Source organism: Terrapene carolina, unplaced genomic scaffold, assembly GCF_002925995.2.
Source record: "Terrapene carolina triunguis isolate 2854851 unplaced genomic scaffold, T_m_triunguis-2.0 Scaffold183, whole genome shotgun sequence".
NCBI lineage: Eukaryota > Metazoa > Chordata > Testudines > Emydidae > Terrapene > Terrapene triunguis.
This window is the reverse complement of record NW_020664534.1, coordinates 1,420,612-1,447,659: the sequence shown is the minus strand read 5'-3', so window position 1 is coordinate 1,447,659 and position 27,048 is coordinate 1,420,612. Positions and strand designations below refer to the sequence as shown.

General features: G+C 40.2%; 1 protein-coding gene across 3 annotated transcripts in view; it reads left to right on the top strand.

Moving 5' to 3' along the window:
• The window catches only part of GALNT1 (polypeptide N-acetylgalactosaminyltransferase 1), a 211,144-nt gene that overhangs the window by 49,608 nt on the left and 134,488 nt on the right, over positions 1-27,048 (top strand). For 2 of the 3 annotated variants that reach the window (XM_026654146.2, XM_029912078.1), the window contains exon 2: positions 4,713-4,897. The exons of the other annotated variant lie outside the window; for it this stretch is intronic. The gene's annotated coding sequence lies outside the window, so the exon portion shown is untranslated. The remainder of the gene's footprint in view (positions 1-4,712; positions 4,898-27,048) is intronic. 3 annotated transcript variants of the gene reach the window in all.

The window sequence follows — 27,048 nt, the reverse complement described above, 5'->3', positions numbered from 1 at the left end:
TGACAAGCTAGCTTATGGGTTAGAACTATTATGTTGCACTTTTCCATTTTTACTGATAGGCCGCAGTAATACGCCATGATCAGACCTTTTTTGCTTTTCTACTTACTATGATATAGCAGTAAAATCTATCAAGTAAAGAATAAGCTAAAATGTAAGTGAAACACTTAAAAATATTCCATGAGGATAAAACCAAAGTTTATTTCTTTGAAAGACCACTTTTTAAGTTAATCTTAAAATCATTACAATGTGACCATGAAACATCCAACACTTCATAAAAAATATCTTTCAGAAGAAGCCCTGTACAACTAGCACTGTAAAAAAGCCTAGCAAGGGGGAAAATTTGATCCCTTGGTTTTTCCTCATCTGACCAATTACATAATACAGTCTGATAGGACAATTTTCTTTTTAAGCAGAAACTTTCAGGACTTGATTTTTCAAAAGAGCTGAGCACCCACAACTCCACTGTAAGTCAATGGGCCTTCTGTGCACTTAGCTCTAATGAAAATAAGCCAATGGTTCAAATTGCATAACAAAAATAGTTTAACTTAGTTTTTTGCAGTGAGCAGATTCAGGTTGTTGCTGTTTGAGGATCAATGTAAACCTAAGACTGAATGTCACTTACCATGATGTCCCGTTTTCTAAGAATGGCAGTATGTGTATTGACAGACATACACCTCTACCCCGATATAACGCGACCCGATATAACACAAATTCGGATATAACACAGTAAAGCAGTGCTCTGGGGGGGCGGGGCTGCGCACTCTGGTGGATCAAAGCAAGTTCGATATAACGCGGTTTCACCTATAACGCTATAAGATTTTTTTGGCTCCCGAGGACAGGGTTATATCGAGGTAGAGGTGTATTTAAATGGTGACATACATGTTCTAAATGCTAAATTATATTAATGCCTCAAATAAATGTTATAGATGCCTCAGTGTGAAAATTTCAACAGAAATCTTAGCATCGTGTTGCAAAGCTTGTATTTTAGTACACTGCACAAAACATAGGTACTGTCCCTTCTGTGAGGAGCATATATAGATTAGTAGATTTTAAGGTCCGAAGGGACCTTGATCATCTAGTTTGACCTGCATAACACTGGTCAGAGAACCTCAGCCAGTACTTTGTGTCTACTCTAACTTCTTTTGGTGCAATAGTATATAATTTAGAAAGATATGCATGTTGGTTTAAAGACTGCAAGTGACGGAGAATCCACTATATCCCTAGGTAAGTTGATCCAGTGGTTGATTACCCCTACTGTTAAAACTTTCAGCTTTATTTTGAGTCTGAATTTGCTAACCTTGGCTTCCAACCGTTGGATCTTGTTATGCCTTTTTTTTGCTACATTAGAGCTATGTACTCTCAGAAATCTGTTCCCCTGTGTATTTACTTGTAGGCAGCGATCAAGTTACATCCTTTGATGAACTCCGTGTATTGCATTTTAGTCTCTTGTGGCAAGGTACGGTGTATTTTCCAGATCTCTAATTGCTCTTTTAGCTCTCTTCTATAGTTTCCAATTCAAAAAGAATGTTGAAGAAGTGTGGACACTAGAATTAGGTACAGTGCTCTCAGTCATGCTATATGTAGAGGTAATACCATCTCCCTACTCTTGATAACCTCCTTTTTCTATAGCTAAGGGTTGCAGTTGTACTCTTAAATACAGCATTGTATTGGGAGCTTATAGTTTTGTACCATGGCGTGTAAGCCTTTTTCAGAGTTACTTCCTTCTAGAATATAGTCCCTCGATCTGTAGGAGTGACCTACATTTTTTATTCCTATGTGTATGATCTTGCATTTGGCTGTATTAAAATGTGAGTGTGTTGCTCAAATGAGCACACCTTACTAAGCAATCCAGGTAAGTAACTGGCCCAAGCTGGGGAAACTAATGATCCAACCAGCGGACCAAATTCAGTGATGAATCCTGGTCACGTGCCATCTGAGACGTATTACGCATTTGCTAAGAAGTCTGTGTAACTGACCTGTCCCCCCTTATTATTTACTACTCTACCAGTTTTCTTTTATATTTTCTTCCAGATCATTGAGAGCTGTTGAATAGCATTTGGCTGAGAGCAGATACTGCAATACCCCTTAGAAACACCTCTATAGGATGGTGATTCCCCATTTAGTTATTTTTGTGATCTATCAATTAACCAGTTTTTAATCAGTTTAACATGGGCTGCATTAACTTTTTTTTTTTGTGTAGTGCTATTTTATTGGAATGTCATGTGGGACCAAATCAAATTCCTTACAGAAGCCTAAGTAATTATGTCAGCACAGTTGCTTTATCAACCAAATCTATAAATTTCAATAACCCAGTTTATAATATCAACAAAAACTATATCAGATTTGTTTGACTAAACATGGTTTTATGGGAAATGGGTCAACCGGCTTTAATTATGCAACCATCTTTTAATTCTTGACTACATGCATCCCATATCAGCTTTTTCCATGACTTTGCCCATGAATGATATCAGGCTCATTGGCCTATGATTTCCTGGATTATTTCACTTACCATTTTTAGATGTAGACACAGCATTTGGTTTTCCTAGTCCTCTGAAACTTTCCCATTGTTCCAAGACTTGTTAAAAATCAACATTAGTGGATCCAGGAGCTCTTAAGCTAATTCTGTTAATATGCTGGGGTGTAAGCTATCAAGTCCTGCAGATTTTAAATATTTTTAATCTTTAATGATGGAATAAAAATATTTAATAAAGATAACATATGACTATATCACCTAGCTGCTTTTGGAATACAGAACAGAAATATTTATTGAATGTCTGTCTTTCCTGAATCATGATTCATAATTCTATCATCCTTGTCTACTATCATACCTATAGCATTGCTAGGATTTTTTTTTTTTTTTTTTTTTTTTTTATGGAATTTTTTTTTTTGTTTTTTATTCTTCCTGCCCCCCCCCCCTTTTTTTTTCTTTTTTTCCACTGATAACTTTTTGTTTCCCATATTAGTTGTATGCTGATTTGTACTCGTTGCTATCAGTCTCTCCTTTTTTCCCATTTATGTTTGTGTATTATCTAGACAAACAATAGAATACAGAAACAATATACCAGACTATCAATCACCTTTTACAGCATATATGTTATGAGAAACTTAATGAGCTTGTAATAGAAAATATGACAATTGTGGATTAGTTAATATTGCATCAAAAAAGGTTAGATCCATGATCTTTTACACTGTCAACATTTTCCTGTCTGATGTTAAGGCAGTTTTATGGAGAATTTTTCTGTATAGTTTATTCAGGAATTTACTATTTCTTTTATATAAATTTCCTCAGCAGCAGCGCCTGTATGTATCTGGTTGGGCAAGGAGAACATGCAGAGATCCCAGAGGTGGTGGGGCTTCATTAAGCTCTGCTAAAATCTTTACAAGTGTTATCTGTTCACGTTTAGAATAATTTTTTCCATTTGCAAACAATTGTCACTATTAAACTCTCCTCCACAGTCACATAAAGGCATTTGTTCTTATTGAACACTATACCCATATCAATATAACTTTCAGCTGCTTTTTCAGTAGCTTTTTTTATAATCTTTTAAAATATTTTTAAATTGGAAAAGTTGTCCAAAATTCAAAAATAGCTGAAATATGCTACATTATTGAAAAAAATTACATTTTTCTAGATTAAGTAGACTAGAACAAGTATGAGAAATTTCATCCCAAAAGACAACTCTTTTGGAAAGTTGAACATATGAAAATGGATAAACCGTTTCTCAGTCAGTTAACACAGTTGTTACAAAGGCCTTGGCTACACTTGCAGCTGTACAGCACTGTGAGGTAAACCTGTCTTCGTGCAGTTGAGTAGGGAGCTGTTATTCCTCTCGGAGATGTGGAGTACCTGCAGCGGTGTACCCAGGGAGATACAGCGCTGTAAGTGCCCTGCCAGTGTGGACGAGGAGTGAGTTACAGCGCTGGGGGAGGCTTTACAGCGCTGTAACTTGCAAGTGTAGCCAAGGCCAAAGTTAATTGATGTATGTGTTATTTCAGAGGTAGCCAACCTGAGCCTGAGAAGGAGCCAGAATTTACGAATGTACATTGCCAAAGAGCCAGAGTAATACGACAGCAGCCCCCCATCAGCTTCCAGCGCCTCCCACCCACTGGAAGCCCTGCCAATTAGCGCCCCCCCCTCCCCACACCTGCCGATCAGCTATTTTGTGGCATGCAGGAGGTTCTGGGGGGGAGGGCATGGGAAGGGGTGGAGTGGGGGCAGGGCTTGTGGCAGAGCTTGTGGCAGAGCCAGGGATTGAGCAGTGAGCACCCCCTGGCACATTGGAAAGTTGGTGCCTGTAGCTCCAGCCCTGGAGTCGGCTCCTATACACGGAGCCGCATATTAACTTCTGCAGAGCCACATGTGGCTCTGGAGCCACAGGTTGGCCACCCCTGTGTTATATCTTGGCTGGATGGAGAGGGGGACAAAAATAAAACTGTCCTAAATAGGCAACTGTCAGTTCAGGAGAACACTCAAACCTCCAATTACAATAACAATTATATGGGATAAAAAGTTCTAGTGACAGTTGACTCTTCCCACTCCTGAGTCTAGATCTAACATTTCATATAGATTCAATTAACTGCTTCCATTCAACAGCAGTTGTAGGCTCACTCCTCTCTTCCTCAAAACTTTAGAATTGTGAGATGTTAAACTGTGTTAGGAAATCTAGAAAATTGGAACGTGGAGCTTAACTTGATTTCTGTTCTTCCTCTAGGGCAGTCTAAAGGCCTCGTGGATAGAAATCCCCTCCTTCTATGTGTATGCCAGAGCACCCTAGCCCTGTCTGCCATTTTATGGCTCCTGCTACCGGCTCTCCACAACAATGCAACAGACCAGTCATATTGCATACCACCACCAATGCTAGCATACCATCCAGATGGCTATAAATCTTCAGAAAAGGTCAGTAATTAAGGTGTAAAGTATTCAAAACATAACATAGCTGACACCACTGCAGTAAGGCTTGTCTGTATCTAGTGTGTCTCTCAGAGTGAAGGGAGGATTTGTAGCACCTGCAGAGTCGAATACTTTGGCATCATGGACTTCAGTTGAAGACATCCCTCTCTGTCACTTCAAGGCCATGGTGTCTCAGGTCAGCTGTCAATAGTTTAGACAAAGGTAGCAGAAAACCTCCTCTAAGCATTTAATTAGTACATCAAGGATACATTTTAGTTATACTCATATCTGCTTCCCTGCTGATCAGAAGTATCCTTTACAGTTAGAATTTCAACCCATTTTTTTCATTCCTCTCTCAACATAAAGCCTAAATTCAAGTCTGTTCTTCAGACAGAGGATTCTGTATGTGAAAACTTCTGACCCAAAAGGATGGAATCAGATTAATTTTGCTTACTGCATCAGGATGGATAGCTATTGGGGTGAAGAGTGTCTGTATCCATCCTCCACTAGATGTTTTCACTATTGATTAATGATTCATTGATCCATAACAGGATTACTGCAACAGTAAAACAAACACCTTTCAAAAGACTAATTTCCAAATATATATTTGGAAGGACTCGGAGATGAACTAGTTCCCCTTCAACAGGACAAAAGGAGAAAATGTTCCTCTGTTCCAAAAATATTTTGATCCTTCATAGCCCTTTCTCCGATACACAGTAAGCTCCAAAAGATTAATTCAGTTAGAGAGGAGGCAGGTGCTGTGAAGTTGATTATGAAAAGTACAATTTGAATAGACAGCATCAATTTGAAAAAAAGTTTCTCTGAATTCTCTTTTCCTACTATAATTATAAGTAATACACAAGTTTACTAGGAGTAAAAGAGAATAAACATTTGCTTGGACTTTAGGTTTGTTTACTTTCTGAATTAGACAGCATTTGTGTACAGCCAGTTTCACTTTTTTTTTTTTTTATTTAGGGTCATTTACACTTCTCTCATACACTAACAATTTGCTGTTATTCCTCAGGCCTTGCCACTTTTCCTTGCTAAAAAGATTGGACCAACTTCTGCTGGTGAGCCAGACAAGCTTTTGAGTTATGCACAGCTCTTCTTCCGGACAGGAATTCCCAGCCTCAAAGCAAAACGCAAGGTGGAACAGATTGTTTAACATAAGTACTTAGCACATATCATAAGGGACCTTTCAATGTTGAGTGGCTTGTTAACACCTCTGCAGTCATAGGTCAAAAATAGGGGGTTAGTGGATTAGAGATTGTTGTAATAAGCCATAAATCCAGTGTCTGTTCAGTCCATGATTTTTGGTGTCTAGCAGAGTAATTAATTTAAGTTCCCAGGCTCATCTTTTGAAAGTGTTGTGCAGGTTTCCATTTCTAATGAGGACTGATAGAATGTGATCACTCTATACTTGACCTAACTTGAATGGTCCTTTACAACAGCGTTTTTCAAACTTCAGGTCACAACCCACTACTGGGTCGTGGCACGTCAGGCACTGGGTCGCTCTGGTCAGCACTGCCAACTGGGATTTTAAAAGTCCCGTTGGCGGTGCTGCCCAGCTAAGGCAGGCTAGTGCCTACCTGTTTCAACACTGCGCTGCGCCCCAGAAGCGGCCAGCAGCGGGTCCGGCTTCTAGGCAGGGGGGCCACAGGGCTCCATGCGCTGCCCTCGCCCTGAGCACCAGCTCCGCACGGCCAATGGGAACTGGGGGGGCGGTGCCTGCGGGAGAGAGTCATGCAAAGCCACTTGCACACCTCTGCCTAGGAGCCGGACCTGCTGCTGGCCGCTTCTGGGGCGCAGCATGGTCCACGGTGCCAGGACAGGCGGGAAGCCTGCCTCTGCACCCCGGTTGCGCCACCGATGGGGAGCCACCAGAGGTACGTCTGCGCCCCAGCCCTGAGCCCCCCCCAACCTGGAACCCCTTCCTGCACCCCAAGCCTCTCATTCCCGGCCCCACCCTAGAACCTGCACCCCCAACCTAGAGCCCTGACCCTCCTGCGCCCCAACCCCCTGCCTGAGCCCCCCACAAGCCCTGAGCTCCTTCTGCACCCCAAACCCCTCATCCCTGCCCCACTCCAGAGCCTGCACCCCCAGCCCAGAGCCCCCTCCCACACCATGAATTCCTTTTTCCCGGCCCCACCCCGCAGCCCTCATTCCCGCACCCGTGCCCCAGCCCAGAGCCCCTCCCACACCCCAAATCCCTCATCCCCAGCTCCGTTGGGTTGTGGACATCAACAATTTTCTTCAACTGGGTCCCCAGGAAAAAAGTTTGAAAACCACTGCCTTACAATGTGCTAAGTACTTACGTTAAACAATCTGTTCTACCTTGCATTTTGCTGTGGTGCTAGGAGTTCCTCCCAGACCTGAAGAAGAACTCTCTGTAGTTCAAAAGTTTGTCTCTCTCACCAGTAGAAGTTGGTCCAATAAAAGATATCTCACTCACCTTGCCACAGCACTTAGTTACAGTTCATAGTTGAGTTTGAAGGTCAATTACCATTGTATTCCCTCTGTTTTCACACTCAATTTTCTGAGTCATTGACTTGGGCTGAAACTTTACTTGCTTGGTTTCTCGTCCAATACGATTTTTTTGATGGGGAAGCAAAATCCTCAACTGCTTTTGAGTATTATGAGGATATAAACAACCAAAAAGGTTTAATTTTGAAACTTGGTATGTAAGTAGTTACTGCGTACATGTATGTATGACTGGTTTGGGAAAAAATTGTCAAAGTGATAAGCGGTTGAATAGTCTAAAAAACATCTGCCAAGAATTTTTAGCAGAGCCTAAAGCACCACCACTGCTTCTCAGAAACTTGCATAAGGTTGACTTCAAATATGAAGAGCACAAGTTGTCAAAAACTCCCAGTCCCTTAAAATGACGGATTGCAGATCACACACTTCATGGATCTGTCTGGGCCTGTTGTGTAATGCAACAAATGGCAAATTCTAAGCTTCATGACACTTCGCCCCCACCCCCAGCATGCAGTCATTGCACTAAACGCTAGAAACTTTTCCACCTACGGTAGTTAATCCACTGTGTAAAAACTTTCTCAAATCAGTGACAAGATCAGAAGTTATAACTGGAGCTGAAAAATGTTGATGGGACCGTTTTCCATCAAAGAATGCCTTTCCATTTAAATCAAAATGCTTAGCAAAATCTTGTAGCTTCTGCGAAAATTTTGTTTCATTTAAAAAAACGGGAAAAAGTTCAAACATCCCATTTTGACACGTTCAGAACTAAATGTTGGGATTTTTGCTTTCAAAACGACTTTGTAGCTTGATATTTGTAACTTATATTATGTTACATTCTATTTTATAATGTATAAAATGTAAAAAATATATTTTACAATGACAATTTATAATACAGGTTATTTAGAGGAAATATTTGGGCAACTATAATTATTTTCTCTGTATCCCATGTGAACTTTTTTGTCCAGTGAACTTTTAGAATACTAAAAGAATAATTTAACATTTCCTTAGGGAAATAGTTCTATGGCCTGAGACCTCACTGTTAATACATTTTACCTCCTATTCACTTTAAAGTTACCTTTGCTCTATTTCATAGCATTACTCATTTTACTCCTTTGAGCCAATCAAAGCCAGTACCTTCCTCAGTGGTCCTACACATTTGAAATAGTTATTTCCTTAGTTGTTATTTAGTAAAACTGTACAGATGTAGTTTTCTTATTCTTGGCCTTTTATCATTTTACTTATCCTACTTAGTTCCTTTCAACTTCTTGATGTCAGCCTGGATTTGATTTGCCAAGAATGTGTGCAATATTTTAGGTAGAATCCAACCTGTTACAGTGAAGATAAACATCTTGGTAGGCCATGATGTAATACCTGAAATCTCATTGGGATTTTTCTTGGTGCTAATTGCCTTCAAAGCTCTTCTCATATTGGATCCCTCTTAGGCATTACTGACTTCTTGTTATCTTCGTCACATTCAGTGTGTGTGAAAGTATCATTCCCCAAATGTACCAGCTTGATTGTTTTATTTTAATAGATCAAATTTAATTTGACTTGTTTTTCCAGTTTGTTCTGTGGTCTAGGTGACAGTCCTTCATTCTTACTTTGCTTTGCATGTCTTTAGGTCCCTCTTCTGGACCCTTTTAACTGTTGAGGGTTTGTGGGGAAGTTGTTCCTTTCTCAGCACTTCTCCATTAATCCGTCTCATAAAAGGACAATGCTTAGTGATCCCCCCCCCCCCCCCTTACACAGTTTTTCCCTACAGTTCTTAATACCATATTCTCTAATGGTCCCTTTTCAGTTGGCTGACTTCCCCGTTTGACTTTTCCCAAATTAGATACCCTATGAATAAATATATGTACATTCATTGTGCCTCTCCTCCACCCCATGCTTTAGCTTGCATAAAGAGTTATTGATTAGGAATCATTCTCTTATTGTAGCTTTGTTTTTGATTGAGTTTCTAAAGAGTGATAGGAAGCTTTATAGAGAACTCAACATTTTAATTCATTTAAGATGGAGGTTGCTGTACTCGGCAGTTTCTATTGACCGATGCCTTACAAAGGACCCCTGAAACCTCTCCGGTATTTCATTGATTGTTTGCTTTGTTCCAAGAGTCATTCCTACTTTGCTTATGTCTCTTTGAAAATCTTTTTTTTTTTTTTTTTAAAAACATCATTGGCTTGGTAGTGTTCAGTCTTATGTTCTCCAAGGAAGCTGGAGTACTGCAACTTGGGATCCATAATTCTTTAAGGGTGACAGCTGAATTGTAACATAATTTTTATACCTGCTATCTGTTCACATCTTAATACCAGAATTAATGACACTCACATGTTTTCCTTAATTCCTTTGTTCTCCAGGGTCATAGACAATCTGTTTATTTTCTTAATACACGCTTTGGAAGTATCTGAATAAAGTTTTTCAGTTTGAATGCTCAGAAGGGTCTGAAGAGGATGTGAAAATATACAATAGTCCTATTGGATTGCCAGCTATCTGACATCTGCATGAATAGGGATGAATCCATGAATCTGTACTAAATGAGCAGAATCTCAGAAAATTAGGTGATAAAAATATTAGATATCTGCTTGCTGGCTGATTTCATTCCCACTGAAGATATTTTAATTTGCTGAATTTTTAAAATGTTGGTTTGAAGTAAAATTTAGTTTGCATCCTACACTAGAAAAAAAATGAAAGTACGAAAATTCCGAACTGTGAAACTACGCTACTTGTGTTTAATTGCGTGAATCACACAGCAACTTCCTTAAAAAGGCATATGCTTACTAGGTGCTGGAAATTCTCATAATAGTAAATGTCCATCTGTCTTTTCTAATCAGGTATTTTTACTTTAAAAAAACTGGTTAGCTAGGCCAATTCTCATAGACTTTGAGGCCAGAAGAAACCACCATAATCATCTAGATTGCACATTGCAGGCCACAGAACCTCACTCACCTACTCTGACAGAGTTACTGAAGTTCTCAAACCTTGATTTAAAGATGTCAAGTTACAGAGAATCTTCCAGTTACTCTACTTCAAACCATCAAGTGACCTGTTCCCCATGCTGCAGAGAAAAGCAAAAAACCTCAGGGTCTCAGCCAATCTGACCTGGAGGAAAATTCCTTCCTGACCCCAAACGTGGCAGTCAGTCAAACCCTGAGCATATGGGTGAGATCGACGAGTCAGGCACCTGGGAAAGAATTTTGTGTAGTAATTTTAGAGCCCTCCCCATCTCTGGCCACTGGATACATTTGTTAATAGCAAACATGTATGCAGAGCCCTGAAAATCTGCGGATATCCACGGACCAGGTATCCGCACAGGGCTCTACTTGTATGGGTGATATGCCATTGCAGGCAACCTCCTCATATCATCCCCAGCATATATTTATAAAGCTCAGTCTTGAAACAGTTTGTGTTTTAAATAATTCCTCTTTCCCTTTATCCCTCTGATATATTTATAAAGAACAATCATATTTCCCCATAGCCTTCATTTTGTTAGGCTAACCAAGCCAAGCTCCTTAAGTCTACTCTCATAAGGCAAGTTCTCCATTCCTCTGATCATCCTAGTAGCCCTTTTCTGCACCCGGTTTGATTTCATTTTTCTTAAACATGGGAGATCAGAATTGGACATAGTATTTCACCGTGCCAATATTTTCACAGGTCTCACCGGTGCATTGTACAATGGTGGCAACACTTCCCTATCTCCACTGGAAATACCTGGCCTAATGCATCCTAGGGTTGCATTAGCCTTTTTCAGGGCCACATCACAATGGTGGTTCAGTCATCCTGCGATCAACCAACACACTCAGGTTTTTCTCCTCCTCTGTCGCTTCCAACTGGTAAATCCCCAGTTTATAGCAAAAATTCTTGTTGTTAATCCCTAAGCGCCTGACTTTGCACTATTAAATTTCATCCCATTTCTATTAGGTTTTCAAGGTTGTCCATATTTTTTTGTATGACATTCCTGTTCTTTCATATTGGCAATACCTCTCAACTTTGTCATCAGATTTTATTAGCGCACACCCACTTTTTGTGCCAAGGACATTAATGAAAATGTTACATAAGATAGGTCCCAAGTATGATCCCTGAGAAACTCCACCAGTAATCTCCCTCCAGCCTGACAGTTCTTTTTAGTATGACCCATTGTAATCTCCCTTTTAAACAGTTCTTTATCCACTTTTCAATTCTCATTAATTCCCATCTTCTATAATTTAGCTAATTATTTCATATATGAAAGTATCAAATGTTTTACTGAAATCCAGGTAGATTAGATATACTGCATTTCCTTTGTCTAGAAAATCAGTTATCTTCTCAAAGAAAGAGATCTGGTTGGTCTGGCATGATCTACCTTTTTAAAACCATGTATTTTATCCCAATTACCATTAACCTCTGTTTTTAATTGCTCCTTCTTTCAAAATTTATCCTAAGACCTTGCATACAATTGGGGTCAAATTAACAGGCCTTTTTTCATTCCTTGTAGGCTTTCTGCTTTCCAGAAAGCTTACCTGTTTGAGATGCTTGTTCATGTATTTTGGTCTGGAACCCTTCCTTACAGGACTTCCCCTCCCCACTCCTGGCTTAGGGTGCAGGGTTTGGATATTTTCTGCAACTTTGATTTAAATTCCAAGTCTCTTCCGTATTCAGATCCTTGAGTTCTACAGTCCAGTTAACTTACCTAACTAATTCACATTTAAATTTTTTTTTTTTTTTTTAAGATTGTCCTTTTAACATCAAGAACCCTAGATGCAGGACCTATTTTTGTTCTTTTAGTTTAAACTGAATTAGCTAATCTTTGCTGATGAGCTGAGACGACTATGCTGGCTGGGCCATCTAAGCAGGTTGGAAGACAGACACATACCCAAGGACATGCTATACGGCAGGGGTTCTCAAACTGGGGGTTAGGAGCTTTCGGGGTCACGAGGTCATTACATGGGGGGTCGCGAGCTGTCAACCTCCACCCCAAACTCTGCTTGCTTCCAGCATTTATACTGGTGTTAAATATATTAAACTGTGTGTTTAATTTATTGGGGGGAGTCGCACTCAGAGGCTTGCGATGTGAAAGGGGTCACCAGTAAAAAAAAGTTTGAGACCCACTGCTATACAGGGAGCTATCAGAGGGAACAAGAAAAACAGGAAGTCCCAAGCTTCGCTATAAGGACACATGCAAGCGAGATATGAAGGAATTTGGGATTGATCCTGACAAATGGGAAATCTTGGCAAGTGATTGTAACAAGTGGTGCCATCATCTCCATCAGGGTATCAAAGTCCATGACAGGAGCTGGCTTCTACAGCTTGAAGAAAAAAGAGCCCATAAGAAGCAAGCAGCTCCCAATCAAGACACATTCATTTGCAATAACTGCCAAATATCATGCAACTGTTGGATTGGCCTCTTAGTCATGTGAGACATTGCAAACCATCTACATCATAGGCTACAATTCCCACAGTGTCTCGCAGATGAAAGGGTGCCAACAAAAAGAATTAGCTCATGATCACTCGAACCAAGGTTGTCCTCTACAATCAGTTCTTCTGTAAGGTCCTCAGTACTAAATATAAAATGGCATCACCTTTTGTTGGTTTGGTGACTAATGGGTGAAGAAGTCTTTTGGCTGTCACTTCAAGGAATATTTGGATCCTGTTTGTTGTTGTTAGCAGCATTCGTTCTCCAATCTGTATCTGGGAAACGGAAGTCTCCCATAATCACAATTCTCGGTAGCATTTACTTCATTAAAAATATCCAGTTCAGATACTGGAGGTCTTTAGCAGACCACAAGCACTATCCCAGTGGAACCTCTGTTATCATTTTTCCACCAAAGTAATTTTTGACCCAGACAGATTGTTTTATCCATTCCATCACTACTTATTTCTTTAGCCTACCTCATCATTAATATGCAAAGCTACTCCACCACCTTTTTACTTTTATTTTTCTTTCCTGAACTGCACATATCCTTCAATGTCTGTATTCGAGTCATGACAACTATTCCACCATTTGTCCATTATCCCTATAATACCTGATTTCACTTCCTGCACCAGTAGTTCTAGTTCCTTGGTTACCTAGTTCTCTTGCTTTCAGAAAGGTGACAACGGCATGGTGGTTTTTTTTTTTTTGACAAAAAATGATTTAACATAATTTTTCTTGTTTGCATGTCTCTAAGAGAAATCTTTAATTCAAGTTTGTCCATATTTCACTCTTGGTATGCATTCACACCCAAAGTACTCAAATTCAGAATGTTTTTGTCCAGCTCTGTGAGTTAGGGCCAGAGGTATCCTCATATTCCCCGTTAAAGGGCAGGGCAACTTCAGCCATCCCTCCGTTTCTTTTTACTGCCCGTGGCTATGAGGTGGAACCTTAGCAGTGTATGTTCCTCTTGCTCTCTGAGTAATTCTTTGTAGTGTAAATTGTTTGATATGCATAGTGCTATAGTTGTTAGTCTTCGATTTTATTTTTTTTAATCTAATTTTTCTTAACTTTTCTGAGACTTCTTATACTAGGTCTAGCCCTTATGGCAAAGCTAAAGTTTCCTTGGTTTAAAAACTGCCTATATTGCAGTGCAATACTGCTGCTTAATGATGTGTGTATGAGGTGCCTTAATGAGGGGCATATCCTAGGAAATGTACCATTTGCAGGTCATTCTGTAAGAGAACACAAAACTTGAGAGGCTCACCTACAGCACTTTTTGTTGGAGAAGGGTCTTTGTGTCCTATCTCAGATCCTGGAGTGGCTGAAACTGAAAAGCCTAAGCAAATGTTTTCAAAAAGTTCTCCAGTGATCTTGGGGTTAGCTCAGATCTTTGGGACATATGTCTCAGACATTATCCTTCATCACCAGTAAAGCTTCTGTGAGTAAGGCTTGGAAAGAGCACAGTTTCTCTAAGGGGCTCAGATTTCAGGTCACTGTCATCATTACCAGGTCCTAGCAAGAAAAGGCAGAGATCCCCCTCATCTTGCCTTTATTAAGGGGTATCTCAAGGCCCAAGAAAAGTCACACTGGCACCTCCATCAGGCATCAGTCACTGTACCTTGATATCCAAGCTTCAAAAGTTGCCTGGCATTGGGCTGTCAGTGACTGGCAACATTGGTCCAATGGCCTCTACCCACCTGCCTTTGGTATCGCCATTCTTGGTACCAAAAATGGGTAACTGATAACAGCTGAAATAAAATTCCTGACTTCCGTCTTGCCATTGTCCAAGCATTCTCATCTTGCAGTTTCAGTACTGAATCTTCCCTTTGACAAGGGTAACTGTACATCTTGGTAACCAAATTAGTTTCAACACAGATGAGTGGGAGATATGGGTCAATAAAATGGGTCCCTCGGGGACCTAAATGTGGATTTAGGTGCTTAACTTTAGTCACCCAAGTTTGAAAAATGTAGCTACTAGGATTTTTTTCACCCTCTCTTTTGAGTGCCGGGAGGAATTTAATGTGTTGATGATCTGTTCTAGTATAGTAATCCTATGTACCCCTCTATTGGATAGAAAAGCTAACTTTCTCAATCTGTATACATATTAGTGTGAAACTTTGAAATTTATTTTAAATCATGCTTTAAAAAGTTATGAGGCTGAATGGTAAGGAAGCTGATGAATTAGGCAGATAATTTCTGGAACCTCAAAAGCCACACCTCAAGTGGTTTGTGTAATAATTTGAAATATAGGTTTTTTTAGTCAGACCATTTTGGAGATTCAGATGCCTGTTGGTGACCATATGAATCTAAGGATCTGCTCTTTGAGGGTGAAAATTATATTAATACCCCTAAGTAAGGCCATGTTTTAGTCATGGGTATTTTTAGTAAAAGTCATGGGCAGTAAACAAAAAATTCATGACCTGTCCATGACTTGTACTATATACCCCTGACTAAATCTTGGGGAGGAGGGTGGCCCGGGGGGGGGGGGGGGCCCAGGGGCCCGGGGGGGGGGGACGGGGGTTGTCAGAGCTGGCAGGCTCCGTACCCGGCTCAGTACCTCCCTGGAAGCGGCGACATCCCTCAGCCCTAGGCAGAGGCGTGGCCACACAGTTCTGCGTGCTGCTTTCTCTCTCAGCGCTGGCTCTGCAGCTCCCATTGGCCCGGAACCACAGTCAATGGGAGCTGTGGGAGCAGTGCCTGCAGGCAGAGGCAGCGCGCAGAGCTGTCTGGCCTAGGAGCCGAGGGATGTTGCTGCTTCTGGGGAACCCCCTCCCCCAAGGTTAAGCACTGCTCAGAGCCCTCACCCCGTCCTGAGTCCCCCACCCAAACTCCTGCTGCTGCTGGTTGGTGGATAGGGAGGTGGCCTGAGACTGCCCCAGCAGCAGCCGGTGTGGCTAGCCACTGCAGAAGTCATAGTGGTCATGGAAAGTCACGGATTATGTGACCTCCATGACAAACTTGCAGCCTTAATCATAGTTTGAGGTTGCTCTTAGACTTATCTCAAGAGTTCTGGTAAACAGTCATTGACAGATGGCTTAAGAGAATTTTAATTCAACCGTGCCATATCTTTTCCTCTCTCTGTTTTTGTGCTGGACTATTAGTTCATAACTATCTTCTCAGGTATAGGCACTTGAAATTTAATGCACATCAATTTTTCTGTATTTGAACTTCTTTTTGAGTAAGATCTTAATTGATAGTTTTATTCAACACCTGTGCTAAAATCTGATTTTTATCTACAAGAGTATACACTGGGTTACCTTAGAAGGGGGAAAACGCTGACTGAGAATTTCTCTACTTAAGCCGGTTCTACTTCTAACTTGTCTCTAGTTTTCTTGAATACTTGGAAAGAGGCTGAGGGGAAACAATTTCTCTGTTTTAGAGCTCTCCTGGCACACAAACGTAAAGTTATTGTCAAAACAGTTGAAAACCACGTATGCTAAATAGTTGACTGTTACAAGCCATGACTTTCGTTCAGCTGTTATAAACACACACACGTTTTTACTTTAACAGAATTTTCAGTTCATTCTTTAATACCAAAGTAAATGCAAGTTAAACTTGCAACTAACTGTTAAAAATAGAGCCTTAGCCAGGTCTTTTTAGCTCTGTGGATTACAATTCGGTGAATGTTACTGATCTCTCCAATTATCCATCATTCTATCTTCTGTTTGAATTATTATAGTACTGTCTTTGAGTTAGATTTATAAGCTTTTAAAGTCATTGCGAAGTGAGTCATATTGTTTAAGGGCTCTGTATACCTGCTGTGGTCTGGAAATTAATATGATAGAGAAACTTTGTATTTTGGTATACAAAAGTATGAGGTATTCTAATTGTACTTTGTGTTTCATAATGCACTGAATTTGTATTATGAGCTGTGAGCTTGATTGTTTGTAAGCTAAGTATTTGGGTATCTGGTATTGTGATTCAGGATTTAGCAAAGGAAGAGATTGGCGTATGATGTATTATTAGTCTTGATATGAAGAGTGTGATACTTGTAGGTTTAAAAACATTTGTATAGTAACATTGCTTGGTTCCATTTAAAAATTGGTTACAGTGAAATTTTATCAGAGGGAGGGACTGCTGTTATCTGGTCATTATTAAAAAGTAGCTTCATAAGTATGATTTTAATAGAGGAACACTTCTGGGGCTGTATTTTATTAGTGATTAGGTCAGGTGATTACAGTTAGGTCCTAATTAACCTGTTTCACATTTTAAAAATGTATAAGTGAACTACAGTGAAATTTCACTGTTTCATACCTTGTTCGAATCCACATCTCGATTTTTATAAAAAATGATAGCCTCTTCTTTGCAGCAATGCTGTAATGTCAGAGAGGCTGCAACGTGTACTCTGGCTGATCTGTTTTGAGGGTTTTTTCTGGAAAGGATCAATCAAAACATTGAGCTTTATAAAAATCCGTTTAAATTTAGGCAATTAACATTGTATCCATTGGCAGTTTGGTTTAATATACAAAAAAGCTGCAGGCACTGATTTTAAAAATTAGGAAGTGTTGAACTAAATCAGTGGTTCTCAAACTGGGTCGTGACCCCATTTTAATGGGTTCGCCAGGGCTGGCATTAGACTTGCTGGAGCTGAAGCCCAAGCCCAAGCCCCGCCACCTGGGGCCGAAGGAGAAGCCCGAGGGCTTCAGCCCTGGGTGGTGGGGCTCAGGCTTTGGCTTTGGCCCCCCCATGCTGGACTTCAGTCCCCCGTCCTGGGGTCATGTAGTAATTTTCCTTGTCAGAAGAGGGTTGCAGTGCAATGAAATTTGAGAGCCCCTGCACTAGAACAACCTGGCAAACCCCAACTACAGTGACACCTTCTTGTTATGTCCCCTTCAAGGACTCTGAATTCCTTTTCTCACCAGTCTCCCAATTCTCTGGTTGTTGATGCACATAGGACAAACACTGCTATAAAACCACCCTATATGGCAGATGAAAAGCTTCTGGATCTCCTGGGAAAGAAGGCCTACTGTAGTTTTTGTTTTGCAAATTACCAAGCATTGATGGCCAAGTACAACTTTGCCAACTACAAGAAATTTTTGTAGTTTATTGAGCACCTTCCCCAGGATCAAAGAGAACAATTCCAGGCCACTGTTGCTGAAAGACAGTTGCTGACAAGAATATCTTTGCAGGCAATGCTTGATGTTGCAGACTCCATGGCCCGTTCCATCTCTCTACGCCAGTGGTGATGCATAGCGATTCCTGGATGCAATTGTCTGGCTTCCTCAGGGAAGTTCAAAATGCAGTTGAGGATCTCCCATTTGATGGATGGAAGCTATTTGCAGAGAACACTGATGAGTTCTTGCATATCCTTAAAGATTTCAGGGACACATTATGCTCATTAGGGATCTATGCTTCTGCAAATAAACGGAAGTTCAGCAGATTGCAAATGGCTCAGAGATACTGTCCTATACCATTATCTGAATTCCAGAGACCCATGGAACCCCCCAGGAAGATGTACAGGTTCTAGAGAAAGAGATCCACTAACCCAGTGGTTCTCAACTAGGAGTATGTGTACGCCTCAGAGAGCTCGGATGTCTTCCAGGGGGTACATCAACTCATCTTTATGTAGCCGGTTGTAAAACTAGGCAAATATCTAAAGCACTAGCAAAGTCAGTACAAACTAAAATTTCATACACACACTGACTTGTTTATACTGCTCTATATACTATACACTGAAATGTAAGTACACTGTTTGTATTCCAATTGATTTATCTTATAATTATATGGTAAAAATGAGAAGATGCGCAATTTTTCAGTAATAGTGTGCTGTGACACTTTTTTGTATTTTTGTCTGATTTTGTAAGCAAGTAGTTTTTAAGTGAGGTGAAACTTGGGGGTACGCAAGACACATCAGACTCTGAAAGGTGTACTGTAGTTTGGAAAGGTGGAGAGCCCCTGCTCTAACCTATCTGATGTGGCTCCTCAACAGTCATCATCGAAGTGCCAGTTTTGACATGACAGTCCAGGGTTCATATTACCACCCCTCATTAGCCTGCTAGCTTCAGTGTTTTGCCCTCATTCCCCCATTTGGAAACACTCTCCCACTTTCAACGTGAATGGGAGCACCTCATCTCAGAGAAGTGGTGCTGGAAGTAACGCAATTGGGCTATACCATCCACTTTACTTCCCTCTCTCCTCATTTCCCTTCACGGTCCTCCTTCAGGGACCCTTTTCACATGCCCCTGATTAGGCAGGAAGTACTCCTGCTTGAGACCTGAATTTGATTCTCAAAAGCCTCACAAAGCCCACATTTGAACTAGTGGCCACCTGCTCCTTATTTAATTTATCAAGGAAAACAACCTTCCTAGTGGTGATTACCTCAGCCTGCAGAGTCAGAGAGATTGGGGCTTTAATAGTAAACCCTCCTTTCATGACATTTCCCAAGGACAAGGGTTGGGGTCTTAAATTTGCCATCTTGGCACCATTGAAACTGATAATTCCTTTTTTAAATACATGAAGTCCAGTGTGTGCTATCAAACAGATCTATTACTATCAACTTATCCGCGATGGGTTCCTAGTGCTAAAAATAATTTAACTGATAGTCTGGACCTGGCAAAACTATTTCAGCAGAGCTGCAGGAAGCAAATTTTATCCTCAAGTTACCAACATTTATGAGTAGGCTTGGAAGGATTAGATTTTTATCAGTAATGTCGATTTCACCAAATACGCAGAAATAAAAAAAAAAAAAAAAATGTTGTCGGCAGTCATAATTTACAGATAGGCCTAGTAAGAAAAAGGCTGGAGAACTTCAATAGCATTTGATTTAGTGATATTTACTTTGTATATTTTGACATGTGATGACAATTTGTGTTCTAACCGTTATAAAGCTCTAACTTTTTGGATCAGTCTCTAATGACATTAAAAAATTTCCTACAACTGTGAAAATTTAAATTGAGAACCTTAAAAATGCATAGAAATAAACATTGATATTATCTATTGAAATTATTTTTAAAAAATGAATTCTCCCATGCCCAATTAGCAGCAGCAGATCTATTTGCTGGTCTAGATAGGCTCAAGAATGGAGTTTTGGGGCAGCAGCTGAGTTAAAATGGCTTATCTCCAAGAAATGCGGCCATATTAACTCTTCGTGTTTGTTTTGTTTTTATATGTGATCAAAACAAACTGATGGTATTTGTACATTAGTCTAATAAAGATTTACACATCTCTAGTGGACACTACCTCACTACTAATTGGACTGAGAAACCAAAAACTCCAAATCATAGAGGCCAAGAAGCAACCATCAGATGGCATTAAATTAGGCATTCCTGATATGATTTGGATTTGATTCATAGCTGTTTAAGGCCAGAAGGAATAACTGTTAATCTAGTCTGACCTCCTGCATAATACAGGCCAGAGAATCTCACTTCGTAATTTACTCCTGGGTGAATTCTGTGCTGCCGGGAGGGAATTGGGTGCGCTGCTGCATAGGGGGGCGGGGGGATTGCCACATGGGGCGGGGTTCCAATCCCAGAAACAGTGTGGTGAAGTCGCACCTGTGCAGTGTGGCTCTGCATGCCGGAAGACTGTGCTCATCAAGGGAATTGTGAATCGGGGCTGGAAGCGGCCCGTGGGCCGTAGTTTGTACACCCCTGGTCTAGTATGTTTCTTAAGGAGTACGTGGTTTCTATAATGACAAACCTAAACCAGATCACACATTCTAAGATGACAGCGTTGCTTTAAACCATTTTCTTTAATGCTAGTTCACAACATGTTTTCAGTTAGAACTCAAAGAAATTTTGGCTTCAGATCAGCATTGTATCTGCTTAAATACAGCATATAGCTGTTTAAGCTCATTAACAGCATTGTAATCCTTTGTAAATTAAATAAACTTGTATGTTGAAGATTACTAATGTAGTCCAAGATGAAGTTGGTCCCCAATTAAAAAGGACAGCATGGTTGTGATATGGAGGGAAGATGACTTATTATTTTTGTACTCAATTATATAGGTGTGAGACGCTGGAATGTAACTTTTAACTTGCTGTGATACATTTACCAAAGGAACAAATAGGAGCGGAAATGAAATAGTATAGTATGAGCAGTAATTTAAAGCTGACCTTTTTCTGTAATGCCAAATGGCTCATGACAAAATCGTCAAAATATGATTTTTCTGACCTTCAAATGTAGCATGCGTGAGGTTATACATTTTTTCCTTTTCAGTTTCCATTCTAAATTAGTCTTTATGGAGCTATCAAGATTGTGGCTTAAAGACAGGCATTTGATATTTGACCTTTTTGATAAAGTCCTCCTACAAAAGGGTTTTTAATGGAAGCTGGATGTTCCTTTGGTTGTTTAGTGCTTTCAGCAGTTGAAGTGTAGTCCAGTACTAAGAACAAAGAGGGCTTCCTGCTCTTCTCCATGTGTCTGTAGTCCCTTATTCACTTTGCAGCAGTACTGCAAAAAGCCTTTTGAGCTTATTGGATGTAGTTTTCTGAGTCAAGATCTAGTTTTACAGAGATCCTCAGTTTGTTCTTCATCCGCTGCTGAGCATGGCTATATATTCCAAAGACTAGATCATTAAGCAGACACAGAAGTGCTCCAGTTAGAGAGACTGCCCCAAACATGCTAGTAGGGGCTATAGCTACAACACACAGTTTCTATTGAGCTATGCCATTTTCCTTTCTGATTGCTCATTTTAGGATTCAGCCAGATGTTCTCTCACTAAGGGCAGCTCTGATGTCAATTCATTTCTTGAAACCTTATTTGATTTAGCCAGCCTCTTTGATGTGGTTGAGAAACCAAGACCCCAGCCTTCATCCAGGAACACTAGGGCTCTGGGGTCCTTCATACTTCCTTTGATAGCTCAAGGTCTTAGTCTAGGACCAGACTGTGAAGTCTGAGGTCCCACAGGAATATACATAAATTCCAAGAGAGACTAAGATCTGTTGAATTAGCACTGGTTTTCTTTCTGTTCAATCAATCCTGTGACAGTCATAGGTTTTCTACCAGATCACTCCTGCAGTGCCCTAGACCAGAGGAATAATAAAGGAAAAAGCTCTTACAGAGCTCCAATCAGCATCATTTTCAGAGGAATCTGTCAGTGTGTTCACCCAATTCATAAATGGAGGAGGGTGCATTTTCGTGATGAGCCTAGGACTAGTCTGATTGTGGTCATCTTTCCGTATAGAATGAAGCTGACAAATAGATGGGTCTTACTATACCTTAACTTACCAGCTTCCTCCAGCCCACAACCATCTTAAGGTGAAGTGTGAGAAATTAAAAATGATCTTACTAATTCCAGAATGTCTGGAGATTAGTTTTCAACGTTCTCCGTCTGAAGTTCACTTTTTTACTATTTTACATACATCTGTTGCCTCATTTCTCTTCTCAACTGAACTGTTGTCTCAATCTTCTCAGGATCTCCATATGGAAGTTTTTCCATGTCTATAGTCATTTTTATTGTGCATCTGAACCCCCTTTAGTTTTGCTACATCTAGTCTCCAGTAGACATTTTTTTTTCCAATTGCCAGATGTGACCATGAGGAGCAAGCTATTCTGTGAACTGAACCAATTTTCTTCAAATTAAGCTTCTTTTGAGGATCTCATTGAAACTTGGTCTAAGACTTGTCTTGATTTTGAGCTAGACCCTGAACTTACTACATCTTAAGGTGTAAAAAAAATTGTACTGTATTTCCAAATTTAATATTATAACAATGCTGTATTATAAGGCATATGCACTCGGTTGAGATTCTGCCACCCCTCTTTAGAACTTCATTATTTCTACACTGGGAGGGGGGTGGGGGGGCCGATGTAAGATACGCAACTTCAGCTACGGGAATAGCGTAGCTGAAGTCAACGTATCTTATTTCGACTTACCTCCCATCCTCACGGTGCAGGATCGATGGCCGCGGCTCCCCCGTCGACTCCGCTACCGCCGCTCGCCCTGGTGGAGTTCCAGAGTCGACGGGAGCGCGTTCGGGGATTGATATATCAGGTCTAGACGAGACGCAATATATCGATCCCAGATAGATCGATCACTACCCGCTGATCCGGCGGGTAGTCTGGATGTACCCTAAGGTTATTTTGGTGCCCAGATACTATGGTGATATAGGTACCCTTTGGAAATATGTATTTTATACACATACACAAGGAACTGAGGCAGAGGGACTATGTAACGTTAGGAAAGTCACTGAAGAAGTCTGCAGTAGAGCAGAAAATTGAATTTGGGTTCCCCAAGTCCCAGGCAAGCACCCTAACCATTGAGACATCCTACCTGTCTGGATTCTCAGATTTGCTAAGGAAATAAAATATTAATTTTGTCTGCAGATGGGGAAATATTGACTTTAAAATTGCATAACTTCTTTTCTTCTGCCTTGTGTCCTTCCCGCCCAAGCCATTTTAATTTCTGGAAGAGTTTAGAATTACTAGCGCTAGAAACCTAATGCTAATATCCTCTTTGAAAGTGTACAATTCCATTTTCAAGTGATGTACAGGATTTAATCTTCATGTGTATATATCATCTCTATATAAATGTCTACCCTAAATTTTAAAAAAAGGGACCAAAAAGGCCACCATGGCTTAAGAGTACAAGATGTGGTTAGAGATAAAAAGGCATCCTTTAAAAATTGGAAGTCAGATCCCACTGAAGAAAATAGAAAGCAGAATAAAACTCCAGCAAGTCAAATGTAAAAATATAATGAGGTAGGCCAAAAAAGAACGTGAAGAACTGCTAGTCAAAGACTCAAAAACTAACAGCAAAATTTTTTGAAGTACAACAGAAGCACAAAGTCTGCCACACAATCAGTGGGTCGCTGTGTGATTGAGGTGTTAAAGGAGCATCCCAGGAAGACAAGGCTGTTGTGAAGAAGCTAACTGAATTCTTTGCACTGGTCTTCACTGCAGAGGTTGTGAAGGAGATTTCACACGTGAGCCATTCTTTTTTAGGTTGCAAATCTGAGAAACTGTCCCAGATTGAGGTGTGAATAGAGGTGGTTTTGGAACAAATTGATAAATTAAACAGTGCTAAGTCACCAGGATCAAATGATATTCCCCATGAGAGTTCTGAAGGTCCTCAAATATGAAATTGCAGAAGTACTAACTGTGGTATGTAACCTGTCACTTTAATCATCCTGTACCAGATGGCTGGAGGATAGCTAAAGTAAGTATGATTTAAAAAAAAAAAAAAAAAAAAAGGCGCTCCAGAGGTGATCTTGGCAGTTACAGGCAACTTCAGTACCAGGCAAATTGGTTGGAAGAAAAGAATGATCAGATACATAGCTGAACATGATATGCTGGGGAAGACTCAGCATGGCTTTAGTAAAGGGAAATCATAACTCACTAATCTATTAGAATTTGACAAGTATGTGGACATCGGTGATCCAGTGGATACAGTGCACTTGGACTTTCAGAAAGTTTTTGACAAGATCCTACACCAAAGGCTTTTAAGCCCATTAAGCAGTCATGAGAATAGGGAAGGTCCTCTTCTGCGTCAATAACTCGTTAAAAGATAGGACACAAAGAGTAGGAATAAATGTCAATGGAGAGAGGTAAATAGCCATGTTCCCCAAGGCTCTGTACTGGGGCTAGTTCTGTTCAACGTGTTCATAAATGATCTGAAAAAAGGGGTAAACATTGAGGTGGCAAAGCTTGCAGATACAAAATTCCGCGAAATAGTTCAGGCCAAAGCAGATTGTGAAGTTACAAAGGGTTCTCACAAGACTAAGTGACAAAATGGCAGACTGGGACTATTCAGTTTAGAAAAGAGACGACTAAAGGGCAATATAGTAATCATGGATGGTTTGGAGAAGGGGTATTATAACACTTACGTATTCACTCTTTCACATAACACAAGTACCGGGGTAACCCAGTGAAATTTATAGGCAGCTGATTTAAAACAAACATAAGGAAGTATTTCTATACACAGCACACTGTCAACCTGTGCAACTCATTGCCAGGGGATGTTTTGAAGGCAAAAGTATAAGTGGGTTCAAAAAAGAATTGGATAAATCATGACTGGTGTGGAGAAAGTAAATAAGGAAGTGTTATTTACTCCTTCTCATAACATAAGAACTAGGGCTCACCAAATGAAATTAATAAGCAGTAGGTTTAAAACAAAAGGAAATATTTTTTTTCACACAACGCACAGTCAACCTGTGGAACTCTTTGCCAGAGGATGTTGAGAAGACCATGATTATAATAGGGTTAATAAAATAACTAGATAAGTTCCTGGAGGATAGGTCCATCAATGGCTATTAGCCAGGTTGGGCAGGGATGGTGTCCCTAGCCTCTGTTTGCCGGAAGCTGGGAATGGGCGACGGGATGGATCACTTGATGATTACCTGTTCTGTTCATTCCCTCTGGGGCATTGGCCACGGTTGGAAGACAGGATACTGGGTTAGATGGACCTTTGGTCTGACCCAGTATGGCCTTTCTTATGGAGAATAGGTCCACCAATGGCTATTAGCCAAGATGGTCAGGGTGCAACCTCATGCTGTGGGTGTTCCAAAACCTCTGACTGCCAGAAGCTGGAACTGAACAACAGGGGATGGATCACTTGATAATTGCCCTGTTCATTCCCTCTGAAGCTTCTGTTGAAAGATACAATACCGGGCTAGATGGACCATTGGTCTGACCCAATGTGGCCATTCTTATGTTCTTAACATATGTGAAATTCATGATGCAGTTTACGGATGGGGTAGGAGAAGCAGTCAAAGGTTGGGAGTGCTAGCAAGATGCTAATTGTCCCCGGAGTAGTGACTACAAACATAAAGCTATGAAGATCTCATTACCTGAGTGATTTAATTTAAATGTAAAATTTGAGTCTGTCAGGACAGATACTTTGATAGATCTGCCTCCTGGAGTTGTAAAGTGTTCCTGGAACAGGTTTGATCTGGTCAGTCTTAGGAAAACAGCGCTGCATTGGTTAATGCCTGGTTCACGTAGGAAATATCTTTGCAATCATACGGGCTAGAAATATAATTAATTAAAAAATGCAGGATTAAAGAACCTGCAAGACTGCTTTGGATGTTGCAAAAGTCGTGGAAGCTGAGGGTGAGACGGTATGACATAAGCGTTACTCATAACCCTAAAAACTTAATACCTCTTCCTAGAAGAGAACTGAGTTGCTCCACCTTTCCATGGTATAGAATTTGGCCAATAATGTGGAAGAAAGACAGTGTTCCATAATAAGTTCTCTAAAGAAAATTGAGGTTTAGTGTTTGAGCTGTCTTTATTTCTGTGGTTTTCTGTTTCTAACTGGTTGTAATTGCTAATTCATCCCCCTTGAAAGATGATTCAGGAAGAGATTGCATATATAGCAACAATGCATATGGTGAAGAGACTTCTTCCGGAGCAGGAAGCAGAGGAAGTTGCCCAGGAAGGAAATTGCATGTGGTTGAAGAGTTTCCTAGTAAAATCTTAACATTTATTAATATGATGATAGACAGGAGCACTTAGCCAAAGTTCTGTACAGTTTTGTTACCCAGCATAAACCCTGTAGCATCTTGCTGGAAGTAATTGACAGAAGCCAGTTTGCATTTTTTGTGTTCTTGTTTTTGAAAATATAAGTTAGAAGGACTCTTATTTTAAATGACAGTTTTAGTCTACCAGATTACTCCTGTTGCTGGATCCTTCACTGCACTTGATAACTTTTATTGTAACCAATATTTACTTTGGTACACTTAGCAGCAAAGTATGTGTCTTTTTTTTTTTTTTAACTTGATATAGCTGAGTTGTTAATTAACATAATGCCCAAAGGTACATTAGGTACTTTGAGGATATTTCAGTAATAGTGTAGCACCTAGGAGACCATTATTCTAAGCACTGTACAAAAAGAACAAAAAGATGGTCCCTGCATCTAAAAGCTTATGATCAAAGTTATAAGATGAGAGAACAGACAGACCAACAGGGAATTCCAGGCAACTGAGAGAGAATATTGGTAAACATAATAGGCAGCGAGCTCAGCTCACCAATGACCTAGCCATAGTGACATTTTTTGTGAAGACACTTTTTTCTCGGGTAGAAGGGAGTCTGAAGTATAAGACAGTTCTGAAAATCCTTTTCCATTTTTTTATACCTTGGTATACTTGCCCCCTTTTAGCTTGATCTTTGTCAAACATTCACCAGCAAGCTATTAACCATAAGCATTTTCTTGCTTTAATTTCTATTTTATATTGAGTTTTTTAATACACACATTCTTCACTCTCTAGGCATGAAAAGCTTGTCAAAGTTGGAACATATTTTTGATTTGCAGCATCCTATTACAAAACAAACAGCTAAGTCTAAATCAATTTGATATTTTTAAAAAGAACATTAATAATTGAATGCAGCATATCAAATGTGTTCAGTACTCTTTCAG